Raw genomic sequence first — 19,305 nt, forward strand, 5'->3', positions numbered from 1 at the left:
AAAAAAATCTACGGAGGAATTGATCGATGTTGTTACTCGTGCGGTTGCCAGACTCTAGTTGGACTGGCCACACGAAAAAGAGACCCCCCAACCCTCCAAATTAGGGGATAGATTTTATCTTCCAGTCTAAGAAAGGGAACGCCTCATAAGTCCCTTCCCTTCTTTGAAAACCTCCATGAAGAGCTTTCTCGCTCATGGAGGAAGCCCTACATTTTTTACAAAAAAACGATAAATAAAAAAATAATACGATTTCTTCCCGTGTTCACATACCCTCGATGTAATCATATCAGACTATCGTGGGTGCTGCGGCACGGGGGTATTCAGTGATGCCGCCGGTCGGAGAAACGTTTGCGGGCTATCTCTCGCCGGGCTCGGCATTGTCACATAAGAAGCCCTCTCTCCCCTCAAAGCCTTGTAGGACAACCTCCACTTTAGTGGGAAGGGCTTATCAAGCAGCAGGTCAGGCTGGTGCTGCTCTGCACACTATGCTGTTTTACAGGCGTACCAGGCTGACCTCCTGGACGACCTGAGTGTGGGTTCTGCGCTTGACGAGCAAGCCTCAGACCCGCCTCAGTCCTGTCTGAAGAGAGGCTCAAAAGCAAAGCGTGGCGAGTCGTGCTCCTCCTCCCAGGGATTGGGGACCGTCTCACTGCCCTCGCCAGCCCCGAAGCAAGACCTCAGGACTATAATTTGTAGTAAGAGAAAACCCTGACGGTCTTGCGCCTAGATTAGGGGGTAGCTCCCCTCGGGACGGGGCGCGTGCTTCACTTCACCCCTCCCGGTACCCCCTCGAAGCCCCTCCATTCCCGCCACCTCTTGGTGTTTCGGGTTGCAGAGGCTTCCATCAAAATTGGGTGTTTTCGCTGTTCCTGCATTTTATTCAGGACGTGAAACACTCGACAACCCCTCAACAGGAAGTGTTAAAATCGAATACCCATCTCAGAGATCCTGGGAGCGTGGAAACTTCTGCCAGATATATTATTTTCTGTGGGTCTCATAAGGGCGTCAGGATTTAATTCACTCGCCGCTTTTCCGTGTTTCAACGGCGTGTTCTCACTACCGTAAACCGGATTTCTTTATGTAAAAAAAAACTGAAATCTCCTGGTTAAAGGGGCCTTGGTATGTGTTCCCCTTCCAGAGAGAGAGTTAGGTTATTACACTAAATACTTCCCGTTTCCCATGGAGGGTGAGGGGTGGCGTCTGGCTGAATTGCCCATGGGTGTTCAAGTCCTAGATGATGCCTATCAAGACGGTTGTATCTCAAGCCCTACAACTCGTTTGGCTGGTCACCATCGATCTTATGACGCACTTCTATGCATCATTTAGAAGTTCTGCCACAACATGGAAAGTTCCTGATGTTCGCTTCCGGGGGCGAAGTCTTCCAGTGTCAGGTTCTTTCACTCAGTCTAGCCCTTTTTACCCGCACATTCACAATGCATGATGTAGCGCTGGCTCCTTCCGACTCCGGGGCATCTGCATTCTGAATTATGTAGACAACTGGCTGATCCTAGTGCAGTTCCAGGAACTGGCAGTTCAGCACAGGGATATCATCTTAGCTCATCTGTTTCTAAAACAGTTCGAAAACCGTCCTCTCTCCCACTCAGAACACTGTCTATCGAGGCATATTTTGGAGTTCAATCACAATGCGGGCACAACTGTCTCTCGCTAGGATTGAGTCCATTTAGATCACCCTGAGCAAAGTCAGGCTAGGGCACTGTTATCAGTATCAACGATTTCCAGGTCTCAGGGCGACCACGTCCTCTGTGATCCCTCTGGACCTTCTGCTCATGAGACCATTTTTGTTGTGGCGCAAAGCCAGGGGATTTCTTCCAAGGGCCAAAACACCTAGGCTAATAAGGGTTATGCGCCTCAGGCTTCGTTTCCTTTTTATGTGGTTCAGACCCCGGTTTTCTGCCTTGGGTCCCACTCTATGTGCGTCTTATTGTCGTAGGCTGCTAACAACAGACGCCTCCCTGACGGGCGGGGTAGCGGCCTTAAGTGGTCGTCCAGCTTAAGGGGATAGGAGGGTCGTCGTCTCGGTTGTCACAGTCACTGTCTCGGGTTGATGGCTGTATTTCTGGCCCTGAAATACCTCCTCCTGAGGCTGCCATGTCTTTGTGCGGGTGGACAAGTAGAAGCAGTAGCCTCTTACATAAATCATCAAGGAGACCCACGTTCTTGTCAGCTGTATTTCTGACATATCGGATTCTCCTTAGGGCCCAGGGCAAGCTCCTGTCACTCAGGTCAGTTATATCCCTGGATGCCTGTATGTGGGAGCAGATTTACTGTCCAGACAGAAAATACCAATGGGGGAGTTAAGAACTCCACCCTAAGGTAGTAGTTGCCCAGAGTTTGCCAGCAAAGGTTTTTGCCTCTTACTGATAGTACTGCACTGGCCGAACAGGGCTTGATTCTGGTAGATAATCTCTTCCCTCGACAGCTCGCCTTGGGCGATTCCGAACAGGAAGGATCTTCTATCTCAGGCACAGGGCAATATTTCATCCCTGCCCCGAATTGTGGAATCTTTCATGTTTGGCCCCTAAGGGTACCAACTGAGGGACACAGGGCTTTCTCCTGAGGTTATCGAGACCTTTTTAAATGCCGGGCTTTTTCCACTTGGAACAAGTTTGGGTGAGATCTTAGGGCAGAAGAGGACCTCTTCGGCCTTTATGAATAGCGCAATGTCTCCTAGTTCTCCCTGAAATCACCCAGCCCCTTGGGTCTGGACGTTAAGACACATACATGACCCAGAATGTGTCTGTATGCGTTTCTTTCCCCGGTTTACTGGCTAACTGCCAGTTTGCTTCAGTTCTGGATTTTCTGTAGAAAGAACTGTCAGCGGGCACTTGCCTCGCCACTGCCAGGTTCTATGTGGCCACTGCGGTTTGCCACGGCTTGGTGGGTGGGGTGCCCTCTAAGAGGCATCCTCATTATTGCCCGGGCCTACGAGACGTGCGGTCAAGCTTCGCCAGTAGGTTTTAGGGCACACTCTACCAGAGGGCTCTCCACCTCTAAAACCTTGGCTAGAGATCTCCCTCTGCAGCAAGTTTGTGATGCGGCAGGTTGTCCCCTCTGCACACATTCATTAGATTTTTATAGTTTGGATGTTCTGCCACTCCAGGCTCTTATGTCCTTGAGTCGACATCACAGCCCATGCCTAAACAAGTTTGTGATGCGGCAGGCTGGTCCTCTCTGCTCACATTCATCAGTTTTTATGACAAGTTTGTGTTGCGATCGGGTTCTCTTCGCACACATTCATCGAACTTTATGGGTTAGATGTTTATGCTACTCCGGGCTCTTACGTCCTTGAGTCGACATCTCAAGCTCATATCTGAGACCTCTCGCGTTTTTGTGAGTACACTGCACAACCGTAGGGGTCCGGACAGCCCCCAGTGCGGCGGCGTGGGTATTGCGTTCCCCATAGCGCTTAGCAGCGCAGCATCATAGTGAAGCTTTTTGTAAAGGGAATGTCTCTGGTTATATGTGTAACTCTTGTTCCCTGAAAAAAAGCGGAACGAGATGCTGCGCTTCTTTGCCGCACTGGGACGTCCCAGGACTGCTCTTCAAAAAAGTATCTGACGACACCTGGTGACGCATCCATTTATAGCCTGGCCTCGGGTGCATCTAATGATTACATCAGCCGAGGCTATAAATTCCGGTCAATGTTCGTTGACGTGTTACACACATTATTCACAGCTGGTCACAACTAGGATTGTTCCCCATAGCGCTTAGCAGCACAGGATCTCGTTCCGCTTTTTTCAGGGAACAAGGGATACACATGTAACCCGAGACGTTTTACATTTCATTATTGATGAAATGCAAAATGGTTTTATGAGAAAGCGACATATTTCCAATAATATCCGTTTGGCGCTAGATGTGTTGGATTATAATGAAATTATAGACAGTGATGCCTACATATTGTTTTTAGATTTTTACAAGGCTTTTGATTCCTTGGAGCATGCATTTATGTTTAAGGTAAGGCAAAAATTTGGTCTAGGAAAATACTTTTGCAGTGCTATCAAGACTTTATATAAAAATGGAAGTAGCTGTGTCAAACTTAAATACTTCAAGATTTGATTTATGTCATGGAAGATGACAAGGCTGTCCAATCTCCCCCTATCTTTTCTTGATTGCTACCCAACTTCTTGCTGCTTTTTTATTGGAGAGTAAATTAGAGGGTATATTGGTTGTGATTCAACATATTTTAACAAGTCAATTGGCAGATGACACTACCGTCTTAAAGATTCATAAAAAATTGTGTGTCTCAAAGTGTCAGGGCTTTACCTAAATATAAATAAATGTCAGCTGATGGCTGTAAAAACAACAACAATGCTGCGATCAATATATGTCAAATTCCTGTAAACTGTGAAGTTATATATTTAGGTATAAAAATAGTTAAAGATGAAAATGCCAGATGTTATTTAAATCGTAATCCAATTATTGAAAAAACAAACAAACAAAAAAATCTTTGTTACAGAGAGACCTATATCTAACTTATGCGTTCAGTCCAGAGGTGGCGAAAGTGTCAAAATTCGATCTGGCTGCCCTGCCAACAACGATATTGAAAATTCGTGGATGCTCTGACGTATTTGAAATGGGCGGCAACGTTCGTTGAGTGCTTGGTTTTGTGAACTATTTTTAAAGGGGCCACAAAACATCCAGACATGTCGACCGGTATCCTTTTGATGTCATATCACAAGTAGCGTATATCCTTATGAAATATTTATATATATTATTATATAATATTATATAAACTATAATATTCACTTATATATAAAATTCCAATAGGTTGCAGCCCAACCACGTCAAAGCTCATTACCATAATGTTGGCGGCACTCTGACGCCCACACCGTCCAAGACTCGCCGCACCGCTTCTCGCCGCCGAGAGACGCTGGCTGTCATAGAAATTGAATGACTTCAGGTCGATTTGACGCTCTCGACGCCTCTGGTCTGAACGCACGGTAAGAGGACGAATTTTACTATCAAAGGCAGAAGGCACATCTAGGTTGATATATGCAGCTCTGTCTTTACACATTGATAACATTACGATTAAAAAAATGTATAAGACATTTATACAATTTTATATGGAGGAAGAGAAATCATTATGTGGAGAAATCTGTCATGACAAATGCCAATGCTTGTGGAGGTATGAATGTTCTTAATTTTAATATACTCGGACTTCTGGTTGGGCAGTATAGGAGACAGCCACGCTGAGGGATAGCTCCCGCATTTTTCACAAAATACTTGCATTTTTCATATGTTACTATGTATTTACTGTACTGGATTCCTAAGTAGTCGATCTAGAAAATTGATCCAGGCGACAGAATCTGAGAATTGTTGGCTTACCGGAGGGGATTGAAGGAGGTTCGCCGTCAGAATTCATCTGACACCTCATCCAAAAAGTTGTCGGCAGTGAAATTTTCCCGAAACCACTGGAATTGGACAGAAAACATAGAACTTCAGCGCCAAAGCCTACCCAAGACCAATGTCCTCGGGCCATCATCACAAGATTCCACCGCTTTCAAGGTTAAGGAGCGTGTGCTTCGTTGGGCCAGGATACACCTAGAGGACATTCAGTTCAACGGTAGTAGGATCCTGTTTTTCCCCGACATGAGTGCAAGCTTGGCCAAGCAGCGGGGAACGTTCAAAGATATCAAGGCCAAACTCCACAAGGCTGGCATCACCTTCGCCCTACGCCACACAGCTCGACTTTGCATCACTATTGACGATGACAAACACCACTGCGACACCCCTGTTGCAGCAGAAACATATTACAAACCGATAACAGAAAAATCTGTGGTTAATGCTACCTAGTGCAGGTGGCTAAATGGTACGTTATTTAACACTCGCCGGAAAGGTGGCTTTTGATGTTGAAAAATATGTGTTTGAAGGCCTGAATATACTATCTGCATAATGGCTAAGCACGGAATGTAGCGCTACACCCACATCTGATTATCCCATTTCATGATCGAGTGTCCTGTGGTGGTTAACCACCGAACCGTGATTTCTAGCAAAGCCACCTAGCTTAGCCTACCATATGTCTTAAAGACTCGTTCAGAATGTTAATACAGAATTCGGCATTTAATTGCCATTACTTGATTACGCAAACTTCAGTACAGTTAAAATTTGACTTTCTGCTCTGATAAAAGGTGCACTTGTTTACAATGAGTGTGGTTTAATAAGCGGAAGTATTCCTGCTGCTTATTTGGTTAATTTTAGTTAGTTAAACACAGGTAGCCTACTGCGTTGTGCATTGGAAGTGCGACTGTGAAGGAGACCTGCTGATCGCTTCTAAGGAAGGACGAGCGTTGGATTTTGAAGTTTTAGCAGATTTTTTTTTTAATGCTGTTAGGCTTGTTATAAAAAAAAAATTGGTTTTTGGGGTGGGGTATGGATGGGTTATATACTGGTCACACTTTTTGATATAAATGTCATGTGTTTATTGTTATATCGATACGTACAGCTGTTTTCACATACTGAATGAATATTTGGTAAATTTCACTGATTATACTTGGAAGGATTCATGACTTGACCCCCGCCACTTGCCAGAATCAAATGTGAGTGAGAGGCTGAACTAGGAGTTCGGTTTCCGGAACCTTGGTGGGGAAAAGCTAAATTACAGGTGAATTATTCCTCCTCTTATGCCGGTCTTAAACTCATACAATTTAAAGTGCTCCATAGAATGCATTTTAGCAAAGCTAAATTAGCTAAATTCTTTCCTGCCACTAGTGAGGCCTGTAATAGATGTACTTCTACCCCCTCTCATCTAGCCCATACTTAATTTAGCCCATTGTCATGTTCCAAATTAACAGGTTTTTGGAAAAACTTTTACAAAATCATCTCGGATGCCCTAGGTACCAATATTGCACCTTATCCATTCATTGCCATTTTTGGAGTCCCCCTTAATTATACTGCGTTTACTAAAATTAAATTAAATGTCCTGTCTTTTGGCTCCCTTTTCGCCTGTAGGCGCATCCTTCTACATTGGAAATCACCCAAGCCTACAGCAGAATGCCCCTGGCAGACTGATTTAATGTAATTTCTTAAACTGGAGAGAATAAAATTTGCTCTTAGAGGGTCGACTAAGACATTTTACACTACTTGGCAACATATCCTCTCACTTTTTGATAAAGTATCTACAGTTCCCATTGTTTAAAAGTGTACTTTCACATCACTTTACCCAACAGTACTGCTGTAGTGTTACCTGGTATTTGAGTCCTCTAAGACATTGAACATGTTTGATTATGTAAGCCAGCTATATATGCTATAAAATATTAATCCATCCTGTAAAAGTGTGGGGGGGGGGTTCTTTCAATATCTGTCTTTTGTTCATATGTGTTTTTGTGTATGTTTAAACCAATATAAAACTGGACGTGATTGTACTTTCAGATGCTGTGTAAATTTGATGACATGTCCCAATAAAACTAATTTATAGTAATTATAATATTAGTAAAATCACCATTTAAGTTATCAAATTTCCATAAACGGATGCTACTAGCCTGGTCCTTAATTTACAAACACAATTTTTCCCCTAATAGATATGTTATATGGAATAACAGAAATGTCTTGTATAAAAATAAATCAATATTTTTGGAAAACTGGGTAAAAAATTATATCTTATTGGTAGGTCAACTTTTGAATCCTGAAGGAGTTATTTTATCTTACAAGGAATTTCTGATTAAATTTTAAAATACCTATCACACAAAAATAATTCTCAATAGTCCTTGATGCAGGTGCGTCATACCTTCAGGTGCTGTAATGCTTTTAAGAGGTCAACATTTTAATTTGACTAACTTTATCCAAGATAGACCCCTTAAATACTTCCATAGGGAAATTGTGCTTCACAACCATTCCTTTGAAAAATATTAGAGCAATTCAAGCTTTATTTCAAGAGGAGGTTATTACAGTCCCATATGTAATTTCTTCTTGGAATTGAGTTGTTGATAGTATCCCTTGGAAAAAGGTATGGACCTTACCCAAATTGTTACTCAAATTCTATCCTGCTAAATGTGCTATTCAAAGAATCATATATGACATAGACACTCAGTGCTGTTCATCAGAGACTTTCGTATGATCTTTGTAATTTTATTAAGACCAGCATACAATCTGACTTTGATTTTACTTATTAGCATGTGCTATTTTGTTTCCATAACTATGAAAGGAAAGACTGTAATGGGTATTATGTAATAAACCTGTTGTTTTTGTTAGCAAAGTATCATATACATAAGTGCAAGTTTAGTAGTTCAAAACCCTGCATTTCTTCTTTTGTTTTTAAATGATTTACAACAATATTATAGTACCATATTATATTCTAACCATCCCAAAGCAAACCGAACTGTGCTTCTGTTGGTATCTTACCACATTTGTAAATGATCAATGTATGCTTTTGTCCCCCCTGGCAATTGTTACAATTGAGGTTGTGTTGTACTAATCATATGTTGTGCTATGTAAAATTTGTTGAATTATAAAAAAAAAAAAAAAAAAAAAATATTGTGATGTTCTGTGCTGTGGTCACCGATTTTTGACGTCATCATTGTGTCACATTAAGAGTGACTCGGACCATTTGAAATCCGATTTCAGCAGCCAGAGCATCCGGACTGAGACGCATCTGAAATAAATAATCAGATTTAAATCGCATTTGAAACCACCTCCCGGTGTGGTTTGGAAAAATCCGATTACATGTGTTTTTTTTTGCTGTCCAGATTATTAAATCTCACCTGAATACAATCTGGATATGCAAAAAAAATCTGATTTTTAGAGGCAGTCTGAACAAGGCCTTAGTAGGTGAAAAATGATTGGTGTGACGACAAGGAGAAGGGCGGGCCATGAGAGCGCAAGGCCGGTGTTCTGTTGTGCTGTCCTACTTCATCAGATTATCCTACCATAGCATAAACCGACAGTTTTCTCTATCGATCTGTGCTACCTTGTCGAAAAATACGACCGCACGGAGCCTTTGCCATTTTTTTTTTTTATCGAGAGCCAACAGTAATCATTATGCCGGAATTTAGTGGCGGTTAATGGTATAATAATGCATTGTATTATCATTTAATGGTTAAATTAAACCTTGTCAAAACATCCTACCAATTTGCTACAAAAAAAAACATATTACCTGCAGTATACAGCCGTCACCAAAGGTATTGGCAGTGACATAAATGTTGTGTTTTGCAAAGTTTTCAGCTTCAGTTTTTGTGGTGTTGATTCACATTGTTTCTAGATTAGAGTGATCAGATGCATTTTAAATCATTGTTAAAAGCTTCATTGGCCAAAAAAATTTACTTCTCACAAAAACCCAAATTTCACTGTTTGGCCCTGGCACAAAATGACCATCTAACATCATTTCACTAATCATATCAGCAGCACCTGGGAAAGTGTGAATGAGTACTAGTCAAAAATCACCATCATTCTGATTGGATTATAAGAGCAGACTGATTGCTATAAAAGGAGAGAAGAAGTGCTTCCAATCAGTGTGTTCTTGTTAGCAATGGTTACCTCTAAAAAAAGACGTGCATTAGGGTTGTGCCGATGGACGATATCATCGTCCATCGTGATGGCTGACCAACATCACGATGTAGAGCCACCATCGTGATGCCACGCCCCCTTTTGCGAGTCTTGCTAGTGTGACTCACTAATCCAAGTCTCTTCTATAGTTAACCTAAAACCCTTTCAGGGTTTGCTCAGTAAATTAAATTGAGAATATAACTAATGAATATATGCTATTTTAAATACTGTGGTATATGCCTGAGACGTGACGTGTTAGTCTGTGAAAATACCGTGTCAGGCAGGCTACACAAATATTGATCTTGACATTGTTAGCTTCTTGTCTTTTTTTTACAAGTCTTACACTGTACATTTAGATTAAAATATTTTATGTTGTAGGCAAGAAAATAGCCTTTATTAATTAATTATTAGTAGTTGTAGTGTCTCAGAAAATCTTGCTCATTGTCACATAGCTCTTGTGTACACTGAAGCGGCAGTTTAAGATAAACCCAGACCAGCGAACGTCAAATAACTTTTTGTCTGGTTAATACTTTTAAAGAAAAATTTCCTTGGCCATAAATCCATAATGTCAAATCAAATGAATATGAAGGTGAATATGAATAACACACATTTATTAAAACATAGAAGAACAACAAATAAAGAACAAGAAAATGGAACAACACTCAGACCGAAACTCAGCATTAACATTTCACTTATAATTAGCAGCACAATTAACGTCAGCACAGGCTACAAAATAAATTATGTTATTGAAATATTGTAAAGCGGTCATATGAACTACACAAATGAAAAAACGTTTAAAAAATAATATGCAAAATCGAATAGTTCCGCAACGGATGGCGAAAAATGCGTAAAGAAGTCTAATATCTTTCACCATAGACCATGTTTAAATTTCGATGTTTCTGGCCAGAAATACCAACATATTCACTTTATCTGGTTTTAATAAGCTGCGGATTGGAGTAACTACACTACCCGCTGTGCTGAAGACCCGCTCTGATGGAGTACTGGTAGCACATATGCACAGATATTTCCGTGCTAATCTTGCCATGAACGGAAACCTTTTGTCGTTCGTTTTCCACCAAGTCAGCGGGTCCTCTTCCCCATCAATGGCCATTTCCTGCAGGTACATGGTCATTTCTGCCTCGACCTTTTGCTCATCAGTGAGTAAAATAACGAAATTATATTTTTTAAGTGGAAAATAGTATTTATGTAAAGAGATATATTAAAATAAATAGTGCACAACTCTTAAGTGAAAGCTAAAAAAAAATGCTTCACGTGTCGTGCAACCTACTGATAAAGCGCCGACGAGTCATTAGTTGGGTTGGTAAAATAACGAAATTATAATTTTTCATATAATTTTTGAAAATTATATGAAATTATATAAACGATGTTGACAGTAAAACATCGCGATGGACGATGATATCGTCGGTTGGGGATGTTTTACTGTCAACATCGTCAACTGCCAATTTAGGGGACATCGCCCAACCCAACGTGCATACATCACTTTGCATCAAAATGGCCTTGCATGCAAGGAAATTGCTGCAAAGAATATTGCACTTGAAAGAACCATTTACCAAATCATCAAGAACTTCAAGAAGAGAGGTTCAACTGCAGTGAAGAATGCTTCAGGATGTCCCAGAGTGTCCAGTAGGTTCCAGGGCTGTCTCTTCCTGAGGAGTCGGCTACGGAATCGTGTCACCACCTGGCAGCAGGTTGGTGTGAGTGCATCTGCATGCACAGTGAGGCAAAGACTTTTGGACAATGGCATGGTTTCAAGAAGGGCAGCAAAGAATCCACTTCCCTCCAAGAAAAACATCAAGGACCGTCTGAAGTTCTGCAGGAAGTACAAGGATTGGACCGCATAAAACGGTCTCTGATGAAGCCCCCTTCTGACTGTTTGGGATATCTGGAAAATCAATATCCAGAGTAGAAAAGGTGAATGCTACCATGAGTCCTGTGTCGTGCCAACAGTGAAGCACCCTGAGACCATCCATGTGTGGGGTTGCTCATGCAAAGGAGTGGGTTCTCTCACAATTGTGCCTAAAAACACTTCTATGAATAAAGAATGGTATCAAAAGGTCCTGCAAGAGCAACTTCTCCCAATGACCCAGGAGCAATTTGGTGATGATCCGTGCATTTTCCAGCATGGAGCACCATGTCACAAGGCAAGAATAATAATGAAGTGGCTCGGAGATCATTACGTTTAAATTTTGGATCCGTGGCCAGGCAACTCCTTGGATCCCATAGAGAACCTGTGGTCAATCCTCAAAAGGCGAGTGGACAAGCAGAAGCCCACAAATTGTGATCAACTCCGAGCACTAATAAGGCAAGAATGGATCACCATCAGTCAGGATTTGGCCCAGAAGCTGATATCCAGCATGCCAGAGCAAATTGCAAAGGTTATGAAGAACAAGGGTCAACACTGTAAATATTGACTCTTTGCATATTTTGAATGTTTTAAAAATTTATGAAATGCTTATTGTTTTCCAGTATGCCATAGAAATGTGTGAAAAAATATCTACAAATACCGAAGCAACAAACTTTGCAAAACACAAAATTGATGTCACTGCCAATACTTTTGGCCACGGCTGTAGTATTGGGTAGCACAATGTTGCAGGCCAAAATACCTTGTCAAAACATCCTACCTGTAGTGTAGGCTTGGGTAGCACCATTTCATAGGCCAGAACACCTCGTCAAAACATCCTAGTGTCAATTATGCCTGGTAAAGTTAACTATTTTTAGAAAACCTGAGCCAAAACTGTATGTTTTCAGAATGATCTTACTTGATATCAGGATTGTAGATTTACCAAAACTTTTCACGTAAATTGGAATGATTTGGCTATACTTGAATAAAAGTGAAAATACATAAAATAAATGAAATATTAACTATTATTGCTAGTCTGATAACCTTATCAAGTGTAGCGACTGGGGGAATCAATGAAGGAATCATTAACTCGGCAGGTTCCGAACAAACAAGAACTTACTGTTGAAACTCCCCTAATTACTGAAATAAGCCAACTAGTCTCCACAAGCACAATAAATGTATTGACAAAGAGACAATGAACTATTGACAGAGAACCGCATGTGACATCCGCATGCTCACCACGTGCTTATCGTGGTGGACAGGAAGGGGAAACTTTGAACGTAAAAATGTGTGTGTGTGTGTGTGTTTTTCAGTTAAACACAGAACTGCATATTGCTAATGAAATACGTGTAATCCCTGTATGTTGTGTATTTCTGAGGTATATCAAACTCGTTAGAACTGTTTCGTTGTGTGTTTTAAAATCTGAGGCCTCATATTTAATAGCCTCAGTGTATATTCCCTTTTTAAGTGTACTAAACACACGTTTCTTGGTATCAAATTAAACCTTACGATTTGTCCGAGCTGAATTCGAATATAAGATCTCTGTAGAATGATATTACGCGATGTTTTACTATCTTTTGAGTCATTCAGCCCAAAATCTCTTACTGTCATAAACATGCAAATGAGCCTTGACAAAGGAACTCTCTCATGCCCAGAGTAAAGGAGACTTTTACGACCTCCAAAGGAATGTTCAGAGAAGTGCTGACCCTCACTTCATTCTCTTACGGAGAAAGAGAAATGAACCCTGTTAATCCTATATATATATTCTATATATCCAGGTGATAAATATTGACATGTATCTAATGTGCCATCTCACATTTTCCCTTAAATGTGCTTGATCTATGTTTTCTTGCAAACTAATGGGTTAATGTTTCAGACTTTGCATACCATGGTTACCCGAAATCATATGTGTGGCATATTTGGTCTCTATAACTTGGTATTTCGAAGATTGAAATGACTGTGTACATGATATGTCGATAACAACAACATATTAGTATTACAAGTATATTTCCTAGTTTTCTTTCTTGCACATGCAATGAGAAATGTGAGAACAAAGAGCAATAAACCAAATTCCCGCCTGGAACCCAAACCCTTCTCATTGGTCGAGCCAATGAGAGGTGGGACATGTTTTCTAAGGGTATAAAACTACTGCGCCCACTTCCTTCGTCCTCTTATCTCTTCGCTCTCTTAGCCCTCTCTTAGCTCTCTCGCTCTTGCTTCCTGCCTCTCCTGTTTTCTGGTCCTCTGAGCCTTGTGCTCTCTCACTCTCTTGCTGAATGATGCTGAACTAGCAGGCCCCAAGGACTCCCAAGCGTCAGCCAGGCTACGGCCTTGTCTCTGACTCCCACTGGTTCTCTCTCTCATCAAGACAACATCATCAAAGATCAACTCAAGCCATCAACAAATTGCATCAGGACAGTTTAATTCAAATGGGACATGCAAGTATCAAACTTAGTCTCATTATTTGATACATTAAGTATCCTTAACCCCTTTCTAAAAGGGCGTGTCAGAACTAATATGATGGTTTGCTCAGGCTGTTGATCTGCTGAATTTCAAACAATACTATAACTTCTTGCCTTCCTGTATTCTGCTTCAACCCTCTTTCCCTTGGTAAACTGTATGCATGTATGTATATGTATGTTAGAGTAGTTTAAATGTTTAGTCTAGTTAAAAAGTCTTGTTCATGTCACATGTAAAGTTGTCTGTGTCTCAAGCTCATATCTAAAGTCACTAATCATAGATTTTGACTACTTGCTCTTAATACTTAGTAAGAAAGACATTTCCCATGCCCCGGAAATGTACCTTTCTATTAATTAATTAATTAATTAATAACCAATGTTGAGTGTTCACGGGATGAACCGAGTATTTGGTTGTAATGTTAATGTAGCTACATCAAGTTAACCCGATTAACTGATCCAAATATTCATAATCGATTATAACTAGTTATGATTGATTATTAATATTTCATAGAGCTGATTCGCTACATAATGGTGGAGAATGATGCGGGCATGATTAAACAAAGGTTATGAGCTTGAACCACTGTCAACCTAAAAGTGTGCATTGAATAATTCCGGTCAGAATTGGACATGACATGCGAAACGGCATTTGCTTCACTAGTTGCTGGCTTGTTTGGGTGCGGATAAAGTGATGGCTTGAATTGACATCTCTACTGTAATTGAAAGAGTCTTAACACATTTAAGCATATTTTCAAAAGGCATCAGTGTACGAGTAATATGATTTTAGCGGAGAAACCCTAATTTCAGTATTAAAGTGTAAGTCTGTTTTGATGAAGGAATCTCAGCTCAGCGGCATGTAAACTGTACCAGAATTGATTGCTTAACCTGTTTCTGATGAAGAAATCTCAGTACAGTGTTATATAAATGTAGATTTGGGCGATGCTCCCTTTTCACAGTATAAAGGCCTTACAAATTATAGTTAGATTGATGTCCTTCATCTAAACTTTATCTGTGCATCTAAAAGGCTTAGCTTCCTGGTGATCAAAACTGTGTTTCACTCACTGAAACTCTGAAGTGCATGGGTTCCCATGACAACGACTTGTCACAGGAAGTGCTCACTCCAGATAGCACATGTGTTTCCTTCCGACGCCATTTTGTAAACAAACCAGCCTAGGTGGCTAAGCTAACCCAACTTAGCAGCCCCTTAGCTTAGGCTAAGCTAACTAATAGCTTCAACAGTTAGCTGCTAGCATAATTTACATGAAGCCTTTATCTACAGCTTGTGTGCATGCAGAGTGAAGTGATCTAAACCATTTTCCTTTAACCCCATTTCTGGTTTCTGAATTCTCACTTTCTCTTTCCTTAACTTTAATTCTTCTCATCTAACTTCACCTGCACCTTTCAGGTGCATCCCATACTGAACGCTGTTCAGCTAAATTTGCAGTTACTTTGTTAATTAAATCTAAAAACTTAATTACATGTAAACTGTTTAGATAGAGAATAATTTTTATAGTTATTGGGAACTTTCAGTGGCACGTTGACTAAACTTTATAGAGGGACAAACACATTGTCTTGAACACGCAACAGCTGTGACCAACTATAGAATGATGCCCAAAGCAAATCTAATTGTTGATCATAAGTGCTATTGATTATTCCCAATACAAGGTTATTCTGCTATTTTAATCACTTCTTCAAGTCTTTTTATTATTTTTACTAATAATAGAAGTCAGCTATTCATTTTACCATTTAACCCTCTTGGTCTAGTGTAGTTTATTTCCCCATAAAACTGCAAAAGTAACTAGACATACTTTTCTTCTCGATTTTGTGTTTATTTGCAACAAGTTGCTTAAATTTTATGAGCCAGCTACACTAGTAATCTAGACGATTTCTATGGCATAATTTTGAGCACCACTAATAGACACAATCTAATAGGAAAGCTCTTTTCTTCCTCTTTCTTTCTCCTCTTCATGTGTTCAAAGATCAAGCCTGTTGTATGCTATCAGTAAGTGCTGATAAATAATTTGACCCAAAGAAACATCTTAAGTCATTTATTAAATCTAGGCTTACGCTCTTTTAGCAAAGCCACTCAGATCCACACAAATCTGAGCACCCTGCTATTTGCAGCTAAGATAGTAATAATCAGGAACACATTTCAATTGTTAACCACACTTAGCAAAACCTAGCTGTACATTATACACCTTGCTGTCTCACTTTGCCTTTAGCTCCAAATTCTGTTTGATCTTGCATTAGTCTCTTGCCCTTACTCTCACCAGAAGTGTGCCAAAATGTTGCAGATGCTTAGCCTAACTGCCCAGATGGCAGGCCAAAAGGACTGGCTAGGTGTTTTGAGGAACACCCTTTTATCCATGGCTGCTGACTGACCTTCAGCAACAGAACAAAAAGCAACTGGAAAACGAGGGAAAAGAACTAATGACAGACGACTCAAACCAGAGGTATGAGCACAAATATCTGACTGAGGTTATCGTCCTGGCCCACAACCTCACAGGTTTGAAACAGGAGGTAAACAACCTCCAACGCCAGATCACTGAGTCCCAAACGGAGCTGACACATGCTAAAAACCGCATAGACCAGCTAGAGATGGAGGCTCAGGACAGACACAAGGACCCTGGCAGAAGGGAGTCACAGGAGGTAATCCACAGACTTCAAACGGCTCTGACAGCTGCTAAACAACAAGAGCAGTTGGAAAAGACAGCCAGAGAGCACCTGGAAAAGGTACTTTTTCACAAAGATTCACTGTTAAAAACAGCAAATTCTGAACTCTTGGACAAAGATGCCAGAATCATGGCCTGTGAAGGTCAACTGAATGTGTCCAGAGCTGGAGTTAAAGTGCTGACTCAGCAGCTGGACAACACCAAAGATGAACTTGACATGGTCCAACGAGAACTGAGACACTCTTACCTGCTGCAAAAGGAACCACAGCAGGAGAGACATCTCACTCCCCCACTTGCAATCAGCAGAGAAACCTCCCCAGCCAAGCACAGATTTACAAAGGGGGAGACAAACCCCTATGCTTAACACGTCATCGGACAGTTTCCTTAAAGCTTCTGCAGCCGCGGAAGGAAAAGGATTGATTCAGACGAATCTTGAAACGACACGTGTAGCGACACTCAAAGACCTCAACCGAATGGCCAGACATATCCCTGCATTTACACCAGAGCTTGCAGGAGACCATGACGTCCACGCTTACCTGCGAGACATTGACTTTCACCTGCAGTCTTTGATGAGTGTGAACCATCAAGATAGACTCCATCTGATCTGGATCACGTCCAGCCCAGAGTTGCGATGCTTTCTGGCTCGACAGCCAGAAAACATCCAGTCTAACTACCAGCAGCTGAAACAAGCCATCATAAGGGAATTCTCAGAGTCTAACAATGGACTGATCGCTGCCCTAGACACCAAACAGGGTCGGCATGAAACTCCCTATGTTTACTACCACAGACTCAGACGAGCTTACTCGAGCTCGCAACAAACCTGGGATGGAGGAGGACACCAGCTTCAAGAGCCTTTTCCTCCGAAACCTCCATCCTATGGTAAGTCACCATTTAGGCATTATGGCCTGCCCCCACACAATGCCTATCCAACAACTGCGTGACCTGACACAGAAGGCCTTTAACAAACACAAGGCCTCACCCAGCAAACACCACAGGACGTCCCACAGCAGTCTACAGCAACATCCTCCTGTACACCTTTCAAACAGGTGCCAAACAGAGGCTGCACAAAGACAGCTAGAAACGCCTGTTTCTGAGTTACAAGAGCTGCTAGCACTAGCAAAAGAGCTCCTGGAACAGAACTCCCCTGAGGAGTACTGGGAAGAACAAACCTCTGACTCTTGCCCAACACCACTCAGGCAAGCTCAAGTCAGCACTGCTGCCAGAGCAGAGTAACACTGCAGACTTCAGACACCTGGTGACTGGGTGCCGAACCAAGGGCGATCGGCCACCTGCTGCCCTTTTGCTACCAGTACTAGGTCAGTCTGGAACTCTCTCCACCCTACACAATGCCCATAACCACTCCCTGCAGCCACAAACAAGCACCTGCCTCAAACGAACTGACTTCATAATGACAGGTGACACACTGTCAAGGCACCTGCTGCCTCTGCACCTGCTGCCTCTGCACCTGCTGCCTCTGCACCTGCTGCAGAGACCTGGATGTGGCTACTGTCTACATCACCCACCGTGGAACAACCACCTTCTACAAAACCCTCATGATTCACCTGCCATCCGCCATTGTGATGATTGTCGCCCGATGATGTCTCCAACAGGGACATCACCTGGCGAAAAGGGGGACTGTAGCGACTGGGGGAATCAATGAAGGAATCATTAACTTCGGCAGGTTCGAACAAACAAGAACTTACTGTTGAAACTCCCTAATTACTGAAATAAGCCAACTAGTCTCCACAAGCACAATAAATGTATTGACAAAGAGACAATGAACTATTGACAGAGAACCGCATGTGACATCCGCATGCTCACCACGTGCTTATCGTGTGGACAGGAAGGGGGAAACTTTGAACATAAAAATGTGTGTGTGTGTGTGTGTGTGTGTGTTTTTCAGTTAAACACAGAACTGCATATTGCTAATGAAATACGTGTAATCCCTGTATGTTGTGTATTTCTGAGGTATATCAAACTCGTTAGAACTGTTTCGTTGTGTGTTTTAAACTCTGAGGCCTCATATTTAATAGCCTCAGTGTATATTCCCTTTTTAAGTGTACTAAACACACGTTTCTTGGTATCAAATTAAACCTTACGATTTGTCCGAGCTGAATTCGAATATAAGATCTCTGTAGAATGATATTACGCGATGTTTTACTATCTTTTGAGTCATTCAGCCCAAAATCTCTTACTGTCATAAACATGCAAATGAGCCTTGACAAAGGAACTCTCTCATGCCCAGAGTAAAGGAGACTTTTACGACCTCCAAAGGAATGTTCAGAGAAGTGCTGACCCTCACTTCATTCTCTTACGGAGAAAGAGAAATGAACCCTGTTAATCCTATATATATATTCTATATATCCATGTGATAAATATTGACATGTATCTAATGTGCCATCTCACATTTTCCCTTAAATGTGCTTGATCTATGTTTTCTTGCAAACTAATGGGTTAATGTTTCAGACTTTGCATACCATGGTTACCCGAAATCATATGTGTGGCATATTTGGTCTCTATAACTTGGTATTTCGAAGATTGAAATGACTGTGTACGTGATATGTCGATAACAACAACATATTAGTATTACAAGTATATTTCCTAGTTTTCTTTCTTGCACATGCAATGAGAAATGTGAGAACAAAGAGCAATAAACCAAATTCCCGCCTGGAACCCAGACCCTTCTCATTGGTCGAGCCAATGAGAGGTGGGACATGTTTTCTAAGGGTATAAAACTACTGCGCCCACTTCCTTCGTCCTCTTATCTCTTCGCTCTCTTAGCTCTCTTGCTCTTGCTTCCTGCCTCTCCTGTTTTGTG

At 41.5% G+C, this 19,305-nt stretch overlaps 1 protein-coding gene across 3 annotated transcripts in view; it reads left to right on the top strand.

Moving 5' to 3' along the window:
* The window catches only part of LOC127660475 (sphingolipid delta(4)-desaturase DES1-like), a 60,094-nt gene that overhangs the window by 16,547 nt on the left and 24,242 nt on the right, over window positions 1–19,305 (top strand). The window contains exon 2 of one of the 3 annotated variants that reach the window (XM_052150739.1): window positions 4,789–4,961. The exons of the other annotated variants lie outside the window; for them this stretch is intronic. The gene's annotated coding sequence lies outside the window, so the exon portion shown is untranslated. The remainder of the gene's footprint in view (window positions 1–4,788; window positions 4,962–19,305) is intronic. 3 annotated transcript variants of the gene reach the window in all.

Source organism: Xyrauchen texanus, chromosome 20 (genome assembly GCF_025860055.1).
Source record: "Xyrauchen texanus isolate HMW12.3.18 chromosome 20, RBS_HiC_50CHRs, whole genome shotgun sequence".
Classification (NCBI taxonomy): domain Eukaryota; kingdom Metazoa; phylum Chordata; class Actinopteri; order Cypriniformes; family Catostomidae; genus Xyrauchen; species Xyrauchen texanus.